We start from the raw sequence: 20,034 nt of genomic DNA on the forward strand, positions 1-20,034 counted from the left end.
ATGAGTTGTCAGTCCGCGCCTGAGCACTCCTTTTCCTCTCTCTGATCACAACCTTCTTAGCTTCATACTCTTCCTGACTTCCACTTCCGATCTCTTCAGCCGACAAATATTAACCTGTAGAAATCTTTCACTTCTCTCTAAACTTTTTCTATTCTGCTAAAGACTAGACTATCATAAAATCCCACCCTGACCACCCCCCCTTCCCCTCAACCTTGTAATTTCTGTCTACAACAGTAAGTGGCCACACTCACTCCCCTTACTACACACAGAATAATTTCCCTATAGCTACAAGTTTGGCAAACAGTGTGACACCAGAAGTCTCAAAACACATATCCATGTTCTTAATTTTTATTTCAGGTGGGCTAGAGATCAGCTAGCAACACATCCCATATTGTGAATATCCAGCATTATATGATAAGAAAAGGAATTTTTTAGGTGCTCAACAAATTTGACAGTATGTACTAAAATCAATACAAGGCTTTATTCCATATTAAGATAGAAAAAAAATACATCACATGAGTAGTTTTGAAAAATATAAAACTAACATGATACTTCATATGACTTGAAGTTCACAATGCGACAATTCCAACTCGACATGTTTCACCAAAGTTCTGGCTTCTTCATGAGATTTACATGTAGTTGCATGTAATTGCCACAAAAAAATACAACAATAAACAATTTTAACTTTACAGAATTACAAAATATAGTAACAGAATCATCAATACAATACATACAAACTCAATATCAATATCTATTAAATGTGGGTTTTTGTGGAGTTAACCCACAGAAGCCGTTCTTATCAGCTGTATCTTGATATATGGAAAACCCAGCAAACAAACATCCACTTCTATATCCTCAAAAGAGTCCAAGATGAGCCAAAAGAGGGAAAAAGCTGAGACCCACCAATGCGGACCTCCCTAATAACAAGCATATCGACATCTCAGTACAGAAAAAATAAATATTATATATATATTTATATATACATACATACATATACACACACATAACACAGGTATACACACACATCCCCATATACAACTAGGTAGAATATCCAACACCTACCACAAAATCTGTAGAGTCCAAAACCTCCTATTGGCAGGCTTATTCACCTCAGGGAAACCAGCAATAAAAGTCAGCAACAAAATACTTTTGTTCTTAAGTGAGTGTGGTGTAAAACTAAAACCCAGAAAAACGTCACTCTATATAATTCTTCCCTCCAAAAATATAGTTCCTGCCTCACACTGCAAAACAGACCTATTTAATCACTCTCAATTACACCATCCTAGCCAGCCCTCAGCAATTATTTCCTATCTTTCACTCTCTACACTGGATCTTCCCCAGCCCTAGAAAACATGCACTGGTCACCCCATACTTAAAAATCACTTGCTGGACTCCACCAGTGTGAACAACCCTAGACCTATCTTCTTTCTCCTGTTTACCTCCAAACTCTTATAATGCCGAGTTTACAACTGCCTGAGCTACCACCTCACCAATGACAACCTTCTAGACCACTTTCATTCTAGCTGTTGCCCACAACACTACACAGGAACTACAGAGAATCCTCCTGCGCTCAAAATGGGGTCCTAACTCTCAAGCTGCTGGCACTAACCTCTTACCTAAATGAGTGAAGTGACAAAAAAAATATAAAACAGTGCAGCGCTAAAGATCAATATATAAACACACATAAATGCAAAACCCCCCCAGTGCACACAGGGGGTACAATATATACAGTGCAAAACGTGACTTCCCTATGGGAATAATATAGTGTACATGTGACCAGTGTCCTATCCGACACTCGTGAAAACCACTCAAATCAATGAATTGTTAAATAAATCCACACAAAAAATATTATAAAATGTCCAATGTTGGTGCTCAATATATAATGCTCATGCAAGTGCTGATGTGTGCTCACTCCATGAAAATCCTTAGTGGCCACTAAGGATTTGCACAGAGTGAGCACATATCAGCACTTGCATGAGCATTATATATTAAGCACCAACATTGGACATTTTATAATATTTTTTGTGTGTATTTATTTAACAATTTATTGATTTATTTGAGTGGTTTTCACTAGTGTCGGATAGGACACTGGTCACATGCGCACTATATTATTCCCATAGGGAAGTCACATTTTGCACTGTATATATTGTACCCCCTGTGTGCACTGGGGGGTTTTGCATTTATGTGTGTTTATATATTGATCTTTAGCGCTGCACTGTTTTATATATTTTTTTACTACACAGAAACTGCCTTCCTAAAACTCACTAATGACCAACTATTTGCTAAAATAAATGGTCACTACTACTAAAAAGGGGTACTTTGGAGCCTACCATTCTTGATGTAATGTGCTGCACACAAAGGGCACCTTGTGGGAGGGCAGCCAGGTGCCAGATTGTAAAAAATTCAGTGGCAGCTATGACAAAGAGAGGGTCAACATAGGGGATGCTGTGGAGCGCACCACTGTTGTGCACAAGTGTGAAATTATGTACTACACACAAAAACCAGCTTGTTTCTGAGAAAAAAATGTATCAGACTAGTGGGACTGTGGCTGGCCATTTTTTACTAGGTTGTCCCCCTTCAGCTATGCCTACAGTGTGGTGGCCACTATCAAGAAATGTGGCAAAGAGCTTCTGTAGCACCCATCCTTAGAGTGAGGCACTTTGTGCTCAATTTTGGTTGGTGGCATAGATCTCCACATGATTTTCCCTTTTATCAGGAAGGGTGAAACGTCCCCCTCTAAACTTCCCTAAACCTCCTCCTCTTTCCCATGGCCAACACCACAAACCCTTCTCCTCCTCATCACCAGGACCTCAACCCTTCTTCTCTTCTTTACCACCAGCACCACAACACCCTTTTTCCTTCTAACGACTAGCATCCCACTATTTTGTCTTCTTTACTGCCACCCCAACTTCCCTTTCCATCATAGCATTCCTCATGCCAGGCAAGGATAGCCTTCTGTGCAGAGTAATAGTGGCTGACATATGGACTTCTGGGTAAAAAAAATTACAGTTGAGTACCCAGCACTGTGGAGCAGTACAAGCCATGAAAAAAGGCATCCAGGAGTACACTTTCCTATAGCCTTTAGATGTGTTATGACTGTTACCTCCATGGGTTAATTTAGGCCTTTTGCAGATGGATAAAAATCAGGTATTGCATCCAAAACTACTTGAAAAATAATTTTTCTTTCAATTGACAATGATTCAGATTTGGGTTCTTCTGATGCTGAAATGAAAGCCTATTTCCACTATTGCAGTAAAATTTGAGAAAGCCTCACATTATGTTTGTTATGTGTTCCAATTCACACAACATGCCTAAAAAAATGTATAAAATATTTCTTACCTTTTAGATGTTATGCGATGTGGATCAAGAAGTGTAACAAATAAAAAGTAGGCGTTATCCCAGTTTCGCCATTTAAAGCCAAGCAATAATATAAGTTAGAAAATGTTTGTGATGCTGTCATTAGGTCTGATGACGAGCAGCTCTCTCTTTTCCTTTTTTATTTTCTTTTATTACTTGATTTTTCACTTTATGATTTCAGTTTGCTTTTGATTATATATTTGGTATATTGTGTGTTTCAACTGGTGTGGGGATATTATTTACAATTGAGAATCATACTGTTCCATAACACCACGTAAAGGTTTAAGCTGAAATTTAGTTAAATAAAAAATACCTACTGCTTTAGTCACACCACTTGCCTGTAATGAATAATGACCCCCCCTCAATAGATTACCCCCCATAGACTTAGATTTAGGTTCACAATTTTTGGACTTCGGGGGGGTGGGGGGTGGTCAATGAAGAGCCATTGAACTAAATCTGGGCACATTTGCTCTTCCTTACTTACCATTGTGCTGCTGTTCCTTATAGTCCACTCAGCAAGCTGAAATGGACTGGTGACCAAGCTGTACTGATTAATTGCAGTGGTGAAAAGAAAGGTCACCAATCTAGCTGTGCTGTTTGCCAGAGATGTCTAGATTTCTGGCAGGGTAGATATAATGCATATACAATAGGTATTGCAGCTGTATATTTAACTGTTTGCCTAGAGTTCAGCTTTAATTTTACTTAAATTTAATGCTGGGTGAAATTTAAATAAATGTTCATTATTATTATTATACAGGATTTATATAGAGCCAACAGTTTACGCAGCACTTTACAACATAAGGGCAGACAGTACAAATACAATACAAATAATACAGGAGGATTCAGAGGGCCCTGCTCATTAGAGCTTACAATCTAAGAGGGAGGGTCGAGAGACACAAAAGCTAATAACTGTCGGGGATGGGTTGATGGACAAAATACATGTACAGTTGTTAGGTTAGGGAAGGATAGGCCTGTCTGAAGAGGTGAGTTTTCAGGAATCGTCTAAAAGTGGACAGACATGGAGATAGCCGGACACATGGAGATAACCAATCCTGGAGGTGAGCATGGGAGGAGGTGGCAAGGGAGCTAGAGAGCAGGAGGTCTTGGGAGGAATGAAGAGAATGATTTGGTTGGTATTTCTATTTGTTGGGTGAGCGGGAGCCAATGGAGGGATTGGCAAAGAGGGGTGGCAGACACTGAACGGTTAGTACATTAGATGAGTCTGGCAGCAGCATTCATGATGGACTGGAGGGGGGATAGCCTACAGTATGCTAAGGCAAGCCAGTGAGAAAGGAGTTGCGGTATTCAAAGCCAGAGATACCAGGGAGTGAGTTAGAAGCTTTGTGGTGTCATTGGATATGAAGGGGTGTATCTTGGAGATGTTGCAGAGGTTGAAGCGGCAAGCTTTGGGCAGTGATTGGTTGTGGGGCAAAAAAGATAGTTCCAGGAGTACAGGATTTCATCTAGCATACTGGCATGTGGGGATGGGTTGATGGTTGAGCCGTTGATTTTGAAAGAGAAGTAAGTGGAAGGGACACGTCGCGGAGGAAATATTATGAGCTAACTTTTGGATTAATTAATTTTCAGGAAGTGGTGTGTCATACACTTCAGTTAGTAGACCTTCATGGCAGTTGGTAGATTAGTGATGCATGAGGAGACTGATGGAGTGAACTGAGAGGTAAAGAGGTAATTTGGGTGTCATCAGCATAGAAATAGTATTGAAAGCCATGGGAGGCAATCAATTGACCCAGAGAGGAGGTGTAGATTGAGGATAGGAGGGGTCCCAGAACAGAACCTTGGTGAACCCCAATGGAGAAGGGAAGAGGAAGTAGAATTGAAAGTGACACTGAATATGCGGTGGGATAGATAGGATGAGAACCAATGAAGGGTACAGTCATGGAGACCAAAGGAGTAGAGTTTTTTGAGGAGGAGGGAGTGTTGCACTGTGTCAAAGGCAGCAGAGTACATGAGTCCATGAGTAGCAGTACAGAAAATTTTTCATTGGCTTTGGTCATTAGTAGATCGTTTGTAAGTTTGAGGAGAGCAGTTTCCGTGAAGTGCTGAGGGAGAAATCCAGACTGAAGGGGATCAAGAAGGTTATTCTCAGTGAGGTGATTGCCCAGCTGATTGTAGACCAGGCGTTAAAGGAATTTGGAGGAAAAGGGAAGTAAGGAAATGCATCATAGGTTATTAAGATTGGTGGAGTCTAGTGAGGGCTTTTTAAGTATGGGAGTGACTAGTGCCTGTTTTAGAGAATTGGGGAAGATGTCAAAAGAGAGGAAGAGATTGAAGGTGTGAGTTGGAAAGTGTAGGATAGAGCCAGAGGGTGACCGTAGCATTTGCGATGGAAGAGGGTCCAGGGAGCACATGGTTAGGTGGGCATTAGAAAAAAAGTTTAGCAATCTCGTCTATAGTAGTGGGGTTGAATATGTGAAGTAGTGATTGTCCCTGTGGATGTGAAGTGTTAAGTAGGGGAGGTTTATGAGTGTTGGAGATCTTCTCATGAATTGTATAGGTTTTCTTTTTGAATTGATTGGCGATCTCCTGGGCAGTGAGTGAGTTAGTGGGTGGAGGCAGTGGAGGATGAAGAAAAGAGTTGAATGTAGGGAAGAGTTGACGAGGATGAGCAACTGTTAATGAGAGTAAAGAAATAGGTCTGCTTGGCAGTGTGGAGGCAAGAATAGTATTTCTGGAGGGCAGATTATATTGGTTAAAGTCATTCTGAGACTTAGTCTTATGCCACAGGAGTTCAAGAGCATGGCTATGTTTTTTGAGAACTCTAGTGTCATATGTTTGCCAAGGTTGTAGGGGTCGGTGCCTGACTGTGTATGTAGTGATGGGGGCAAGCTTACCTAGGGAGGATGACAGTGAACTGTTGTAGACAGAAGTGGCTAGATCTGGGCAGAACAGGAATGAATTTTGTCATAGAGGTGGGTCAGTAGCAGAGTAGAGAAGGGAAGAGTTGAGATGGTGAAGGTTTCTACGGATAACTGTAAGGTGGTTGGAAGGAGAGGGGGTGGGACACAGGGAGAGAGTGAAGCTAATAAGGTGGTGATCAGAGAGCTTGAGAGGGTTGTTGGAGAGGTTGCATGGAGTACATAGATTGGAGAATACAAGGGTGTTGCCATTGGAGTGAGTAGAAGCCTGTATCCATTACTTCAGGCCAAAAGAGGTGGCTTGATTAAGAAGTTTATCAGTAGCAGGAGTGTTCGAATATTTACTAAATTTGATGAGCGAATATTCTCTTCTCTTTAAAAATGTAGCTTCGATGCTGAAATTGAATAGAAATTCAAGATTTTTGAGTTGGCACCAGAACAGCGGGAGTAAATCTTCAAATGAGGACACTTGTATCAATGGCAACAAAGAGGGGAATTTCCTTATTTTTTCCAAGTTTCTTCCTACAATTTGTTTCTTCTCTAGGGCAGAGAATAAAACAAACTCCAATGGGACATAAGCAGAATAAAAGAAATTCACTGTGACTTTTTACCTCTCTATTCAATTTGAAACTAAAGTGATTTTGGCTGTATAATAACACCTTTTTTTTATTGTTGTGCAAAAAAAGGATTGCTATAGTTATTTACAAAGAAGAACTATTTAATTTTGCTATTATACATTGCAAAGGCTTTCCGAATACCACATAGCTCAATTTCAGTCACAATGTTTATGAAAGCAAGCAAAAGAATCCTTAAATTAAATATGGCACAGCATATACCATCCATCTTACTTTTGCCAGTATGAAAATGTTTGTTTCTTGTGAAAAGTTTGATAATACAATTTTAGATTCAAGGACAAAAGTCATTGATTGATATACAGACCCCTGTTAATCAAAGCAGTGAACTGCGTCAACATTACATATTTCTCATTTAGACTGCCTCCTAAATGAGGGCATAAACACCTGTTCTAACAACAGGAGGTATTTGTTTATGATAGTTGTCCCACTGAGTTTTAATCAGTCTACAGCTGCTGAAACCAGCAGAGTCAACCATACATAGTAATAATGTATGTTTGTATGTTTGCGTGGATGGATAGATAGATGTATTTTTAAGCTGAATTACAGGCATTTCTTCTCTAGGGAGAATTACAATGAGAAGATGGAAATGTTCATATACACTAAATCTTTACATCCTATGAACCTGTAGTTCTTGAATAAGATTGGTACTTGGAAGATAAAATTAAAAAATGAGTGGAGTTTTCGAGTGGAGTGGAGTGTTCTTCCATAGTTGTGTCAGAGTGTATTTGTTTGTCTTTCTTTTTCAGAAAGATTGTACAACCTGTAATAATACAAATACATCATTATTCTGATTAATTTGCCTGTTTTCACCATGATTTGCACCTACTATTGCATTTTAAGTGATAATGACCTCAAGCTGTGATAAATGTATTGTCAAAGGGAGTTCATGATCTGTTTGACTTGACATTGAAACCAAGTTAACTGTAGTTGTATCACTGCCTAAAAGGGTGTGATTAATGTTGTCATGATCCATTAATAGGGATGAGCTGAATGTTCAGTCTGAACCTACTGTGTCCATAACAACCAGTAAGCTGTCATTCAGTGATTGGCCATCATCACTTTAGGGTCATCTGTTTTGTTCTTTTGGAGGGTGTATTTCCTCATGATTGACATAGATCAACATTGCTGGACAATGTGATTGAGCATGGACTGGCATCATGGAACATTTGTTTTAATCAAGGAATTGTTAAAACTTGTAAAAAAGCTTTGTTCTGTTTTACTGTTTACTTTTTTGTGAATGAGTACAGGTATTATGCAACCCTCACTTGTTCACATGGGAAGAGCAGGTATCTGGGTTCCCCCTTATTGTTAAAGGAGGCTTCCAGATTCTGATAAGCCCCCTGCCTGCATACCCAAATAACTGCTGGGGGCCAGGGTTGTTGTACGGAAGAGGCCTTTGTCCTTGTCAGCACATTGAGTGAATGTGATCAGGCGTGATTAGGGAGAGAGGGAACTACATACTCTCACCCCTTTCCTGGCCAGCCAGACTGCATGCTGTAATTAAAGTGATACTACAGGCAAAACTTTTTTTTAAGTTTTTGAGAGAGATTAGAACACAAGTCTGTTTTTATTGTTGTTTGTGCCCCCGTTATGGAGATTCACTTTCTCTATTTGTCCTGTTTACCATTATCATCAAAAGTGAAAATAAATCCCAAAATTTTAGTTGACATGAGTACACTAATTGAAGGGAAATCTTCCAGTGAGGACACACCAGGATTTTATCACTTTGTAGGAATTTCCTCTTATGTCCTGTTTCGACTGTGGGGCAGGAAGTAAAATTAAATCTCCCCAATGGAACACAGATGTAAAAAAAAACCCCATTACTCTATCTATAACCCTCCCTTACTCTACCCACAATAAATGCCTTTAATTACACTTTAAGGGTCTGGTATGGATTTGGGAAGGGGAAGTCCACACGGTATTTGTTTTTGGTTGTAGCTTTTTGTGTGGGGTTAATCTTAAAAATCCATACGAGATATGAAAGGAATACCTGGCAGCACAGTGGCTGGCTAAATGGTTAGCACTACCACCTGGCAGTACTAGGGTCATTGGTTCAAATCCCAGTCATGGCACCACCTCCCTGGAGTTTGCATGTTCTCCCTGTGCCTGTGTGGGTTTCCTCCAGGTACTCTGGTTTCCTCCCACACTCCAAAGACATGCTGGTAGGTGAATTGGATCCTGTCTAAATTGGCCCTGGTATGTGCATGTATGAATGTGAGTTAGGGACCTTAGATTGTATGCCCCTTGAGGGTTAGGGACTGATGTGAATGTACAATATATAAGAAAAGCGCTGTGCAAATTGACGGTGCTATATAAGTACCTGAAATAAATAATAATACCTGGTTGCTTTGCTTACAAACAGACTGAAGCAGCTGGGATATATCACTTTGATGGCAATTTAAACACTCTTTTTTCTTTACAAATGTCAGTGCTGCTGCAGTAGCTTGTAAACATCGCACATATGTGCCAATTCAAAGGCAAGGTTAGGGCATCTCCCAGCCAGTGTCCATCCACCATTCCATTTGTTTAGCATTGTTTTGAATGCTAGCCTAGAAAATGGCGAACACTGCTTTTTAACATTTGCCTCCAATTGACTTCAACTGAACTCAGGTATGTTCGACTCACTAAAATCCAGACCTTCCTACTTTCTCACAATAAAAATCATTGGTCAATTTGGTATAAATTCACATATCTTAGTTGTAATTGTCCTAAAAAAAATAATAAAATTTGGTCTGTCTGGTCGATGTTTTAACTGCTGAATAGCTCCCTATAACTCTCTGAATCTGCTCCCTCTTTATGCCATGCAACCATAACCAACACCCTCCAATGATATCCCTAACTATAACCTTGCATTGATTTCATAAATCAACATGCTGACACTCAGATTGGCATAAAATTTAGGCCATTGCATTATTTATTGATTAAAACAAATCACAACGTTCATCCATATTTATTAATCGAAATGAAATTCAGTCATTAATTTTGATGGCACCAAACCAACATACCTAGTGCTAGTAAGCACTAATATTAAATCCCAAGCATCCCATGCTAAAGTCAACCTAAGATTAAGAGAAAAACTACTGCAGCTTATTATATACAGGAAGAGACTTATTCAGGAAATAAAACTTGGCCAGAAAATCCAAAAATATAATTAGAGTAAAATAAAAAAAACAGTTGGATGTGACAGACCACATAAAACATTCACAACAGAGATGGGGGGGGGGGGGGTGATAAGTTCTTCTAGAGGCACTGAAACTCTATGGTAAGACATCTGTGGCTCCATGGGGAGGATATCTAAGTGTTCTTTTTCCTACTGAGATGGAATTGCAATTGACACACCTCAAGGATATCCCCAACTGGAAACTTACACTGATTTAATATATTAACATGTTGACACCTAGATTAGCATAAAATTTAGACCACAACCACAAAAATTTTTATTGGTTTCCACAAATTACAAAGTTCATTCATATTTATTAACAAAAGTGAGATACCATCTTTCATTGTCTCATCAAATAGCTAATGCTTGGCTTGAAAACCCCAAGCATTCTGCACAAAAAACTGTCTTAGATTAAGAGAAAACCCCCACAAGCAGGACTCACCTAGACAAGCCTGGCATCCAGCAAAAAAATGTCATTTCCCAGGCAATTTTGAAAATCTGTGTTAAATTGGTCCTAGTCTATGTCTGAAAGATAAACAAAATTGTCTCTATACTGTATAGACTGTGAAGTTTGCGCTCCAACTCCACATGGCGATAAGAAAAAACACTTACTGAATAAATGAATTTCTCCATGGACCTATTGAAGTTCCTTCTTATTTTCCACAGTGACTGCAATGAAGGTCAGGTAAGCCAACGTAGCCTAGGCCCTACTTCATGAAAAACAATAACTGTCGTGGGGGAATACAACTTGAAAGAACATACTAGGTATGTGGCCTGGTATGATACAGGAATAGGGAGCCCTCACTGCTTTCCCTTTCCTGGCCATCCAGAATGCATACCAGGAGGGTCTAATAGGAATATTAAGGGGACCCCAAGAATCCAAGCTTTTTTTGAATTTGTAAATTACATAATTCAAACTGCAATTAATCAATTTAGGGTGCTGCATGTAAAAGAAAAAAAATGTCACAGCCATTGATCAGTAGTGCAATAAGGCAACTTCATTGGGTAAACTGGAAACTTCATTGTAATTAATGGTGGATGTACATTGATGGATGACAGAATTGACACTGAATTTACATTGTGGAACATTGCTTACATTTTTTATATTTTTGAATCATGGATCCAGAACAAACTGGAAAAAGGTGTCAGAATTATTTCTCTATGCTTGTTCCAGGTCAGCACCTTAGAAAGAGTTGAAGCCAAAGCATGAAAGTGCTTGTAAACCCTTTCATATACCCAGTGAAGTGACTGGCCTTAGGTGAAACACAGAGATTAAACAAATCCTATATAAGTTGTATACGTGTATCTCCAGTCTTCTCTTCTCTACATCCGTTCAAAATTCAGAATTTATAAAGCTTGTCTAAACTTTCAAAAAACAGGGTAGAGAGCTGAAATTGCACAATGCAGAGCTCAGTGAGGAAAGCTGTAAGAGCTGATTCGATGGAAGGGATACTTTAAACAAGCTGCTATCAGACTTTCAACAAGCTTCAAGTAGTCCTGAAGCATTCTGAACCCTGCTAGCAGCTTATTTAAAGTATCAGTCAGCACTGCTATTAAAATCTGTGTTTAATCAGCCCAAACCTGAGTTGAAGGGTGCTTTGAATAGTTCTACAAAGCTGTTCAAAGTGTTAAAAATGATTTGTAAATGCCTGCTATCTATACACACTGAACTTAAACATGCTGAAATCTATATGTACAACATCTTAACTTAACTAAAGGAAAGACGGTAAGGGCAGCACTCCAGAGCAAATATATATATATATATATATATATATATATAGTATATATACTGTGTATATATAGATAGATATAGATACTGTATATTTTGTGAATTAACACAATGGGAATTTAAAAAATAAATATAAGATCTGTGCATTTGGATGATATCTTTATCAATCACTTAAAAAATATAAGTATTATAAGTATACTTTATAATACAATAAATATATATATATATAATGATTAAAATAATATATTATAAGTATATTTTGCCTGGAAAAATACAATCTTGAGTAATGGAATATAGGGAAGAGATATGACATGATAAGAAAAATACAAATCATGCATAAAATATGACAATATATATAAGGGGTTATAAGGTGAGGTGAAATTATGTTAGAGATAGGGATGGGATTACTTGTAAACTTCATGTCCAGGATACAAAATGACTTGTTACGTTTATTTTATACTAAATGTTTGTAAATGCCTGCTGTTTATACACACTGATCTTAAACATGCTAAACCTATATGTACAACATCTCAGCTTAACTAAAGGAAAGATAGCGAGGGCAGCACTCCAGAGCAAAAATATATATATATATATTGTATATTTTGTGAATTAACACAATGGGAATTTAAAAAATGGATATAAGATCTGTGCATGTGGATGATATCTATATCAATCACTTAAAAAATATATGATAAGTATTATAAGTATATTTTATAATAAAATAAATAAATATATATTATAATGATTAAAATAATATATTGTAAGTATATTTTGCCTGGAAAAATACAATCTTGAGTATTGGAATATAAGAAAGAGATATGACATGATAAAAAAATGCAAATCATGCATAAAATATGACAATATGTATTAGGGGTTATAAGGTGAGGTTAAATTTTCTTAGAGATAGTAATGGGATTACTTGTAAACTTCATGCCCAGGATACAAAATGACTAGTTACATTTATTGTATACTAAATATTACAGTCACGGAAATAAAGAATTACTGCCAGAGCATTTAAAAGACACAAAGATATTCTGCTATTTTGTTCTCTCTAGTGCCACCTCATTAAACTGACCCCAAGACATACAGAGTACTTTAGTCACATGCTGTTTGCTTCAGTTCAATCCAATGTACTAAATCGTCTTTAGTTTAAATATTATATTTCAAGATAAATGACTAGATATAGCTCATGCTGCCTCTCATGTAATGAAATGTGGAAATAAAGCTTAATGTTTAATGAGTCAGTGCAGTGTGCAGTACATTTCCATACTGATCAAACATTGCTTCATTTTTTAATTACGACTGTAATCTTTGTTCCCAATTAATAATCAAAGTAACTTTAACAATGAAAGCACTGCTCATTTCTTTGTTCATTTGCTTCGTTGTGTGGCCATGCAGATTTTACAGCTTTTGATAACAGAGCAATATATTAAAACACAATAAATAGTTTGGAATAAACAATTATTATTGTCTGATTGATACCTAAAGTGTAATGATATTTCTTTTTGAGAATTTGAGATTTACTGTTGGTTAAACTTTGACAGAGTGGAAACCTGTTGAATTGCTTAAGCAAAATGTGCTTACGTTTTTAATAGGGTTTTTTTTTTCAGGTAGGGTGAGTATACTTAGAGTATTTTATGTTATTTTAATTTAGAATTTTCTGTACTTGTATTTTTAATGTTTTACTTTTCACTTTAAATGTTTTACTGTACATTTTTTTGCTGTCCGTTTTTTCTTGAGATGAGATTTTTTTTTTTGGTAAAAGAACAAGTCAAAACAGGCCCAAGATCATTTGGAGAAATTTAAAAGCCAGTACACCCTTAAAAAACAAAACAAAAAAAACAAAAACAAAAACCTTAATCTCCTAACTTTGACAAAATTTTGGGAAAATGAAAAACTTAATTTCCAAGTTCACTTATGAAGGGAGAACAAAATAAAGAAATGCTTGTCTGTCTGAAAATGTTTTTTTAGATTACCATACCATGTCATAAATGCTATTAGTTCAGAGTTTGGTCATGTTGTATTTACAAAACTGGGTTAAAGTGTAACTGACGGCAACCTTTTTTTTTTTTAGTTTTGGATAAAGTGGTGAGATTAACACACTCTATTCGTCCTGTTTACTGTTATCATTGAAAGTGAAAGTAAAATCAAATCCCAAATTTTAAGTTAAGAACAATAATAAAGGGGAAAATCTTCCAATGGGGACACAAGATCTGACTACCCTGGTGACACCCAGTATTCCCTCACTTTGGAGGGATTTCTGACTTTCTGATTCGGCTATAGAACAGGACGTGAATGGAAATCTACACTTGGAGACACAGAAGGGAAAAAAGAAAAAACTAACAGAAGTTATAGCCCTCTTTTAATCTATCCAAAATAAAACAAAATCTTTTGCCTTTAGTTCTACCTTTATGTATAATATATACCAAAGGTTTTGTTTCATTTCAATGTGATCGCTTTATCTGGATCTCTACAGTTGGGCTTTATATCTATTAATAAATTGATACTGATAAATATGTATGGATTGAGGCTTAATTTTTTATTGGATACAAAGTCTAGTTACTATACTTTATACTATTTCATGGAAGGTTTATGCACCTATGTTGACATCTCAATAAAAGGGAGAAGAATTATGGGAAAAGTCATGGCTTTAAATTACTGGGAGCTGCATAGCATTTTCAATGTGTTTAATAGCATAGCTTGATCCTTGTGAAAGCAGTCAAAGACACACAGACACACATTAAGTGTTTTACAGCACTTAATATATAGTACAGTGTATGTGTCCTTTTAGAAGTTCTAGATCCATCATACACAAAGGACTTTGCATTTAGAAATTGTATCTCTTTGTGAAATGATATACTGTAGGTGCTGGATGCACTGAATAATTATACATGATAATGTCAGTTTTCTTGTGTGTGTTCAATTATACAATTGAAATGCAGCTTGCATACCTAATGATCAGATTTTGCAAAGGGCTGAACCACTATTAGAAAAAAGTTGTGATTTGGTCTTTTTATAAACAGTCTGTGAGGACCACTGAAATACATGAAAGGAGAGGGATGAAGGAGTTGAAAGCATTGATGGTAAAATCATTTGGTAAAATCCAGGGTAGCCAGGGCTTCTTCAGGAACAGAATTTTTGAGCCCACTAAATAGGTCTCTTGGAAACATATTATGTGTGGTTTGTATTTTCGAAGAAAATAGAACACTAGAGTTCATTTGTGAGGTGAACCCAGGCCCCCAACATTCCAGGAAATTGCCTTTAAATCAGATAACGTAACACAGGGGAGTGGTTCCTTATACAGACAGTATAAATATGATGAATAGCTGAGCACCATAACAGTGTTAGCATAGAAACAGTGGTATAATATTGAGAAAAGCAGTGATGTTAGATTTAAAAAACTAGTCATAGACCAAAGACACCCTACCCATCCCATTCTGCTCATCCATCCCAATCACAGAGAACTTAATGACCCAAAACTAAAACAGAAGTGTCACGTACCTGGATAGTGAGCCTGACATGAAGAGGCAGGCTTCCCGTACAACTCCGCCTCAAGGACTGCTGATGATGAGACAGCGGTCGCAGAGGCACGGTGGGGTATGAGTGCCTGAGATCAGTTCAGTAATAGCAGGTGAGCTGATGAGTTGCAGGCAAGGAGCAGGGTTCTGATGTAGCCATGCAGGATGTATGGATACTCGAGTGCAGCGTGTTGAGGATGCCGGGTCAAACGAGCCGGGTTCGGTATCGGTCAGGCAGATCAGGCTTACAGCAGTAGGAGGAAGAGTAGTCAGGTCACAGGCCAGGTCAGCAATGGAAGATCAATCATACAGGAGCAGAGACAGAAGAATAATCCAAGACAAGCCAGAGGTCAGGGCAGGAAGCAATCAAGAGGAGATCAGGAACAGGCTGGTTCGGTATCAGGAGTCAATCACAGGAATCAGGGAACACAAGCAGGGAAAAGACCATACGGCAATGGGACAACTACTGCAGCCAGTTTAAATAGCCCTTTTGGCGCCAGCATTACTGACAGGCGCGCACCTGTATGTCCAAGTACCTGCATATCTGTTTGACTGGTAAGGACTCTGCGCATGTGCCTATTTGTGTGCCGTGGAACTTCACCTGCACTATGGGCAGGCCTTCCCTGACAAGCAGGCAGTTGCCAAAAAGAAGGAGGGGGAGGCTTGGTAAAAAAAAACCTCCTTTAACCGTATACCTAGCTAGCACATCCCACTCTATAACAAAGTAAATCATGTTTACAGGTACATTAACCCCCACACAGAAGAGCAGTATGAAGGTAATTATAATAATAGCATTACATGAAAATCAAGTCCAGCAACAGGTGAAGTGTCCCATGACAAAGAAGCAATATGTGTTTATTTTCTCAGAACTGTGGGGTCCTCCAGCCACGTTTAAAAAAAAAATGATAATAAACATTAAAAAATAATTAATGCTTGAGGACACTCTTCCTGTGAACCTTGGTTCCCGCTCCTGCACTCATGCCCACAGTGTAACTCTATAGCTGTACTGCAATACCTGATGCACGTTCTACACTACCTAAACCTTTTCATGTCGGCTAGGGCAGCCTTGTTTTGGTGGCGGCGCCCACTTGTCAGTTGGTGGTATCCTATCCCCTGGCATCCAGTGGTTCTGTAGGTCAGCAGTCTTCCATCGGTACTGCCTGTAGGGAACACAGGACCTAGCCTCAGTTTAAGTACCTTCAGCTACCTCACTCCAGCGGTCCTTACATTCAGCAGCCAGCGGTCCTCCATCTGCTACTACCAGCAGTGAACACAGTGACCCAGCCACAGCTCCAGCTCCTTCAGCTCCTTCAGGCCCAGCTTCAGCTCTGACATCTGGCTTGTCGGTTTGTCAGCAAGGTCTACCTCCATCCAGCAGTGTTCTTTGGTGGTCTCTTCTTTTCAATGGGTTTCCATCAGCCACTACCTGTCAGTGAGCTCTGTGAACCAGCACCAGTCCTATGTTCAGATCAGGTATCTGTCACTGGCTTGTTCCTGGCTTGTCAGTGGTGTTCCTTTACCTCCTGGTGCCAATTAGTAGCTATCTATGCCTGTGTCCCCCTGTGTGCTTTAAAGGATAACTGCCTCCGGCCTGCCAGTCTATGAGTTGTCCTTCTGTGGACAGTTGTTGGCATTCCAATGTCTGGTCCTGCCTGGCCATGGACTGAATGAGATTACAAACCTGGTGGTGAGGTTGCTAGTTGCCTACTGCCCTGAATTGCTCAGTATTATTTGCCTATTAATTTCAGAACAAACTGCACTCCTGTGATCCACAGGATATGTACAGCCAAAAAAGCTTTTCCTGTATTTTTCCTTTAACTAAGAGCCTCCCTTTTTTTTCTTTCTTTGCTATAGCTATGTTTGTTGGATTGTGAAGACCAGCTCATACTGTATCTAGAGCATTAAGTGAACTTTTTACCATTTATTTACTCTTGTTAATTTGAATGTTTTGATTTGGCAATTGGACTCCTACCAGCCTAAGAAGGTAGCCCTATTTTCATGTGTTGGGGTTATGCTGTTTGACGGGGGTCTGATCCCCTGTGCAAGTGTCTTTCATGCCCCTTGGGCCTGAGGTCTGGGGTTGTAAGGTGTAAAGTCCCCCTGTATGGGGGAAACTATACAATTCATCTATAGAGGTGTGGGAATATTATATTATAGCTATAGAGTGCTTTATTGCACATGTTTATTGACTCCTTGGTTTCACTGGGGCTGGGACCGTTATTTTAGGTGGCCCTAAAGGCTTAGGTAGTTTACATAAAAATTAATTCTGGTGAAGACCCATCAGACCTGACACTGGAATATGTGCCAGAATAGACACATATTTTTTGTGAGTTCAGTTAGAATTAGACAAAAAAAGAAAAAAAGAAAAAGAGTCCTTCTTTCCCTTTTCTTTTTCTGTCTTTCTATGGAGTTCGATGGAAGTGGAGTGACCACTTTTTTTTATTCACCATCATGACTTTGATAAAATGTGGGTCCCTTAATGTAAGGGGCCTTAACATCCCTCAGAAAAGCTCACAAATTTTATATAATATGCACAAACAGTGAGTCATGTGCTATTTCTACAGGAGACACATTTTAAAACTTAATTTGCTCCATCTATGCCTACTCATCATTATGCTAAGTGGCACTTTAGCAATAACCAGGAAAGCACATTTAGGGGTGTGGTTATAGGATTTCATGTCTCTCTCACAGTCTCAGATGTCCAAGAGGCGAGCGACCCAGGGGGCAGGTTTCTTACAGTATTCTTAAATGTAAAATAAATAATATGCCATTTACTCTGATTAGCTGAAGGAAGAGTAATGTAGGGAGGGGGTTTTAACATAGTACTTGATCGATTTTTAGACACTACATCTACCAATCTCTGTTTTTCTCTATCTCAACTTAATAATTGATGTGTAGTGCTCCATTTAACTGACCGTGATGATACATGTCACTCCCTAATGCATGCTACATACAGCAGGATAGACCTGTTCTTTGTCTCACATTATTTTCTTAGTTGACAACCTCAGGTGTTGATTGGCTCTCAGTTATGGTCAGATCACTCTCTGCTCTTTTCACACTTTTCCAAACCTAGAGCTTTTTGGAAGTTGAACAAAACTCTCTTAAAAGATGGCTCAACCTGCATAGCAGTTAGTTGTGTGCTTTCACAATTTTTACAGGATCATAAGTCGGATGTAACAGTACAACCAGTCAAATGAGAGGCCTTAAAGTGCATCATCGGAGGGACCCTTATTTCAGAGGGTTCTCATCTGAAAACAAGAACATTCTTCAAATATCACATGGCTGCTGCAGGAAGTCCATAGGTTATGAACACATACTCAAGTCTGATCTATCCCAACAACTGGAAAGTAAATGTAATGATCTTCACCAACTACTAGAACAGGAGTATTTCCAGTATAGGGACTGCATGTGCAGATCTATATATGAATCTGGCAATGAGGTAAGTAGATCATTAGCTAGTTCAATTTGCATGAAATTAGGGTGCACATACATTTTGAAATTTTGTTGCCCCAACAGGGGGCTGATACATCTGAAGATATTGCTTCAATGCTCTATGGATATTACATGAATTTATATAATATACCTAATCCTCGTATGGCCTGTACCAATACTAAGTGTCAGGGAACAAGAAGATCGCTGCAGCACATGAATCTGCACAGGCGCAGGATCCCGACAAGGCATACAGGCAGGCGGGCACTAGGACCCAGGCGCGCCTGTCACCAATGACGGAACTGGCAGGCACTAGGACCCAGGCGCGCCTGTCGGCGCTGGGCGGGCTATTTAAGGAGAACCTCAATGATGATTCACTGCTGACTGGTCTTCAGCTTTCCCCTGTGTCCTGCTGTTCCTGTGTGATTCCTTTGGTGCTGATTGGGTTGTTCCTGACCTGACTCTGATTACTCTCCTGCTCCTGGTTCCTGACTTCGGCTCTGCTCCTGACTTTGGCTTCTCCTACTGATTCTGTAACTTGCTGCCCGACTGTTGATGACCTTGGCTTCCTTTGACCCTGCTCCTGTCCTGTGTCCTGGCTACCTACCTGCTCTGCTGCACATCAGGCATTATCCAGAACCTGCTCTGTCTGCTATTACAATACTCAAATCAGAGGATACACTGCCTTCTCAGGCCATCATCTGCAAGAGCCACAAGCAACCACCTCAGGCACTCTTGTCCCCCTGGTCCCTAGACTCCCTCTGTTCCAACCTCAGCGGGGTTAGGGCTAGTGACACAAGTGAGGCCAACCTCGTCAATTCAGTCTCCTATCAGCTACGTGACACCAAGGGCCTTACACAACTTTTTTAATATATCTTGACAACTGCCCTGCCTAGGTTGGATCAGTCAGTTGTGGACTTATTGAATGCTGCCTTTTCTACTGTGGAAATCGTTCAAATGATTAAGGCGCTCCCTGAAGGCAACAGTTTAGGTCCAGATGGCTTCTCAAGTGCTTTCTATAAAACATTTCAGGATATCTTGGCTCCCATCTTGAATATCACATTTAACTCTATTCAGACTTGTGCCCTTTTTCGTATCAATCATAGGAAGCCCACGTCACCATTCTCCATATGTGTCAAAAAAACCCTACTGAATGTTCAAGCTATTGTCCGATTTATCTAATTAATGTTGATCTTATAATTTATGTCACATTACTAATGGACAGATTGCAGTCGGTTAGTCCTTTTATTATCAACCTAGACCAGGTTGGCTTTGTCCCTACTCACAAAGCATGGGACAACACTGTTAAAATACTATACCTTATTTCTCA

This window comes from Staurois parvus, unplaced genomic scaffold, assembly GCF_062004578.1.
Source record: "Staurois parvus isolate SC_StPar_1 unplaced genomic scaffold, SC_StPar_1.0 ptg000396l, whole genome shotgun sequence".
NCBI lineage: Eukaryota > Metazoa > Chordata > Amphibia > Anura > Ranidae > Staurois > Staurois parvus.